Below are 5,558 nucleotides of genomic sequence, written 5' to 3'. Positions count from 1 at the left end.
CTGTCGTGTAGCTTTCATTCGTTTTTATCCACAGCTATGTGAGAAACTAATCGTGGTGTTCATTTTTGGAAAATGTATTGTAGTCGTATGTGTAGCGACTGTGTTTTTCTGTTCTTACTTCTGCCCACCATGTGTGCTCAAAAGCACACACAATAGATGATGTCAAAAACGCAATCTCGGATTCAAACAACAACAAAGTGTTCACACTGCCACTTTTTTGGTAAACAGCTGAGGGATGGGGCGAATGAGATCAAAATGATAGGTTCAATCCATGTTTTTAAGCTATTATTGTTTACACAAGATGGAGTAAAAAAAAGTATATGGTGGGGTCTGATGGAGAAGGACAGTTGAACTAAGGTCATGAGACAATTATAAGTTATATTCTTTAATAATCAATGGCTATATATAATTGATTATAAAGTAAGTCCAAAAATGGACGTACCAAAATCCTAGATTGCCCCTTTAAATACATTTTGCATTCTGCAGCAAATGATGCTCTCAGCTATGCAACCTCTGAAGGGACACTGTGTGGATATGTAAACAGTAGTTGAACCATAAATGTCCTTGTGACATAGCTCTCTCCTATTCCTGTTAACTGTGAAGACATTCTGTAGACCTATACCAAGTTATCAAAGGGCCTTTGATATGTTATTTTTTTATGAGGGTAAAATGGGTATTAGATACCTCGTATCATGGTTACAGAAAAAAAAAAACAGTAACAGGTTAGGCTACTTTGTGGTCGAAATGTAAGTGTCTTAATACTGTATCTAGAATCCCAGAAAATGTGTGGATGTAAGAGAATGGGGCTACAGACTGTTTAATCATTTGGTCCTTTAATATTTTATATAATGAGTAGCCTATCATGAAATATACTCTGTAAATCTCTGTAACTTCTAAATAAAATTGTCTACAACTTTGGTAATTTGGATGATTGTATTTGTTTCAAGTTACTTTTAGGTGATTGTGGCATGCAAAGGGGATATTTAATAATGACACCTGGTAAATGGAAGGCGATGATCATGGACCTTGATTATGCAGTATTTCATATTGCAACACTTTATTACACCCTAATGCTCTTTGAGAATCTCTGGCTCTAATCAAAGCAAATAATACTTAGGTAATTCTTTAAGATTTTCTCTTGTTGCTCAAATTTTATTGATGATCAAAATGAATGTAGTCATCCCAATCTTCTGATCTTTTTTCATGAATATCCTGTGGATGATTGAAGAGAATGTTAGAGAGCAAATTATGTAAAAAAATAAATAAAAAAAAAGTGCTTCTCAGATTAGGCCTACTGTCCTGGAAAGTATTAAATGGATTGGTATAGTAACCTACACTGTATAGATGGTTTGTATAGTAGCCTACACTGTTTAGATAGAAACATATTTCACCATACCTGATCCAGGCAGGTGCGAGCCTCCACCACAAGGTTTTCTAATAGCAGTCCTGTTGTGGGGAGCACTACAGGGACGCTTGTGCGTGATCCTTTCCTCTTCAGCATCCATTACGCAGCCCAAGGGCACGTATGCGGCGGATTGGACAGGCCTCATGGCGCGCGGCAGGGAGTGGTCATCCATTGGCGTGTAGACAGGGACGTATCTTATCGCGGAACTCTGAAAAGGCAGGCCATCTGTATCTGTCCTGGGTGAGATATAGTTGTTTGTCATGATGGTTGAGGGACCGCGTCGTCGGTTAGTTAGGACCACGTGGTTATTACACATATTTGCTGAGGCGGTGCTGCAAGACTTTTGCGTCTGCGATTTTAAGCGCCCAGTGGTGCGGGGTCTTGCCATGACACATGGTGGCACGGCGCAGTGGCACGAGGTCACATGCGGTTGACAAACAAAACATCCGTACTGTTGGTATTGTAGGCCTGGACGGTGGGTCGGTGTCATTTGAATTACAGGATGGAAGCTACAATCTTGTGACACAGAGTAATGATGGCAGGCGCAATCTGGTTGTGCGCGACAGCAGTGACCTCTCCAAGACGCGTCGTGGTTGCAGTCATTGATGGTTTCTATTGACGCTTCAAAAACTTCTCTCTGGCTCTCATCATCAAGACAACCTTTCCAATGAGCAGACGTTGCAGCGTAGAGGGAGCTCCTCTTTTCTTTGTGCGCAGAACGTATCATGGCTGTGCTCATAAGGGATGATTCTTCTGTCACTTGTGTCCAAGCATCAATCCTAACTCTTCGTGGTTTCGCTGTCGGAGGGTCCTGTGTTTTGACGCTATGACTTATCTTCTCAGTTCCCGTAGCTGTTACCGCAGCTCTCAACCTAACAGAAGACCGTGGACTTGAATTTATGAAGGACACTCCTTTTGGAGGTCGGGGTCCCTCATTCACTGTTGTTCTACGTCGTTCTGCTGGGATGGACTCTTTCGTTTCTTTGGTAGATTTGGATGAGGGAGCGGTAGTCATTTTGTTAGCTGGCGTGTTTGGACTTGGTTTGTTGTCGGTACGTGGAATAACGGCCACGTGTGCAGGTGAGTCTCCGACCGTCAAGTTGTCTGACGGCACACTTGTTTGAGTATCAATGGTGAACTTTTTTGCGGCTCCAACTTGCTTTATTTCTACTCCTTTCCTTTGCGCGCTCGGACATGTGGAGTGCTGTTTTGAACTGTTTGATCTTTTGGGTCTTTGCTCAAATGGGTGCCTTACGAAAATGCCAAGGGGGGTTCGAGGTGTGTCACTGTCTTGGCGAACAATGGCCTGCGCACCGCTCTCCGTTACATGCGTGGAGAGCACTGTGTCCCCCTGATTGGCTGTGGATAGTTTGTCTGAGGTCAATTCATCGAGTGTACCTGAAATTAACTGCGATGGTAATGCCGGTTTCTCTTTGGGCACAGTGCGCAGTCTCGAGAGGCCTAAGGCAATAACGTCAAAACCAGCTCTCCTCGATTCGTCCCAGTCAAAACCACCTGCGGGTAAACTCTCGGCTGAAAAAAAGCACCCTAATGTTAGGCAGAAGCGCTTCTGGTCTACTGATTCGGTTTATCTTGGAAAAGTATGATTAATGTATACATTAAAGGTTACGGTTCAATGCCTTACCCTTTGTTTTGTGGAACTCAATCACAAGCTTCTTCAACTCAAAGGACGGGTTCTCTAAATGAAAAACGATGAGATGAGAAATGCATTTCTCATCAACGCAAATTCTATGCAATGTTCATAATGCACCGGACAGATCTAGGAGTAAACACACAGGTACGCGCACACACAGATCGGCTTCTACAACTGTTTCCTACCATCTTTGAATTTCCTCAACTCAGTCAGATAGTAAAGGCAGAATAGATTGACGTTGTCCGGTTTCTTTTTGAGTACAGCACGGGACAAACCCTCCAGCATGGTCGTCAGTCCATCAGGAATGATCATATCAAATTCCTTTGTCATGCTTATGGTTCATAAAAGCTTCAAAGATTCGGAAAAAAATATTGTTAGGTGGCTACTGACACTCACTTGGACGTACTTGTCATGATTGTGGTGTTGTATAAATCTATCACGATAGTAGGCTATATTTTACATATATATATTACAATGTAACTCACCTAGGCCTATTATCCTATTCTGAACTAGTCCTGGCCTAGATTTGTCTGCGAAAACCAGGGGGGTGACGCACTTAACATTTCTTAACATTAACTTAACGTTCTAATGTTGACATCAAACACAAGTATTTTTTGTTTGAGGAATATGGTTAAATACATTGGCAGACCGCGACAAGTATCGGCCTGCAGTTAGGCTGATGTCACAATCACAGGCCTATTGCGCATATCGGTAACATGTGGAGACGCGTCATAATTTAATGTAATCAATGCAACCCCACAAATAACAACAAAAACTTTGTAGACCAAATGGCATAACTCATTTGAAATCAACTATGGTTTTCACCTGATACAAGTGCTAATAAAACGGACACAAATAGGCTATTTCACTTTTCAGCAACATAGAAGGCGCGCAGACAATAGTCTCTGCGTTCTCAACAGAAAACATATCTTCCTGCAGTGAGCCAAGTTGCACAGCCTTACACATGTGAGCGCTTGGAATAGAACAAGTTTGCATTTAAATATCACCCATTGTATACAGCACAAATGACAAATGAATTTAGGACGAAATCTTGTTTCGCTTGTATGCTCACTCAAATCGCACAAACGGATTATTCCTTTGCAAAGTAAGTGTTTATTGACTTCTACTGTAGAGGAAGGAGTATTGGGGAAGTGCAGGCTAAATAACGCATTCTCTCTTCACCAGATGGGCAGGCCTGTATTGGAAAATAAAATTAATAAATACATTTAAAAAAAAAAAATAGCTTACTGTATAACAGCTTTTCTTACTTACTTTTTTTTTTGATTATCATAATTCCATTGGTGGGGAGGTCACACCACATTTGAACAATAGGTCAAGTAAAAACAACAATTAATTTAATGTGAGTGCTTCTCAGTTTAAGCTGGTAGTTCTGCCTGTGTATGTTCAACATAGAGAATCAAATTTCAAAAGGCTATAGCCAATTTCTCCATAGTTTCAATTGTGTACATTTCCCAAGGACTGATTTGAAATGAATCTTACCTGGACTGAGATACATGCCCGTGTTTGGGTAACCTGCCCTATGCAGGTCCATAGCCTGGCCTGGTGACATCATCGCCTGTGAGGACATGGCATGGGGGTACAACATGGCTCTCTGCTCTGAGACATCAGGGGTAATATTCTGCCCTGTGGCCACATCTGGAGCCAGCAGATGGGGGTGCACCATCTGTGGAGCTGGGCTTTGGATGGTGTGCTGTGGCTGGTATAGCATCGCCGGGCCTGGGTATGTGGTCTGGGGCCTGGAGAATCTAGCGTGACTTTGAGGCTGATGCATCTGTGAAGTGTTGTTGAGCACCATGTCCTGGTAGGGTGGGTACTTCTGTGTGTTCATGAAGGAAGGAGGGTGTGGGTCAGCTGGATTGTAACCTCTCCACAGGCCAGAGGGGCTTTGACCATGCAGGGGTGGACCAACAAAGGGCTTCTGGTCAGTTGGAGTGCCTGAGAGAACCGTATCTGTATAGTATGTGACTGCAGCAACAAAGGAACAAAGAAAAAACATTGTTTCATTTGTAATATGCTCTGTAAGCCATGCATGTTATAGCATTATAGAGTCTAATTTGAACATTCTAGGCGATGTCATGGATAATATACATGATCGACTATTAGGCTACTGTAGAAGAAAGCATACCATGATGTTGAGCAATGCTGCGAACATATTTCGATTCAATAACGTGAGCCATGGCATCTCTGGACGTTTTGAACAGCAACACATCGTATATGAATCGATCTTAGCTTAAATGGCATACATACAATGCATGAGTGTGAATCTTACCTGTTTTAGGTTTTACTGACCCCATTTCACCATGCTGGATGCTGGTTGCCATGACTTCCGATACCAGGGAGGTGTTTGAGGGGACCCTCTGCGTCAACGCACCCACCTTCTGAAGGACCACTAACCCATTGCCCGGCTGGTTCAACCTCACCTGGATGGTGCATCGGCTGGGGATTTTCACTGGGTTCAGCTGAAGCTTGGAAGTGATT

The sequence above is a fragment of the Argentina silus genome (genome assembly GCF_951799395.1).
Source record: "Argentina silus genome assembly, chromosome: 6".
Lineage (NCBI taxonomy): Eukaryota > Metazoa > Chordata > Actinopteri > Argentiniformes > Argentinidae > Argentina > Argentina silus.
The sequence above is the reverse complement of the archived record's forward strand: the minus strand, read 5'-3'. Positions refer to the sequence as shown.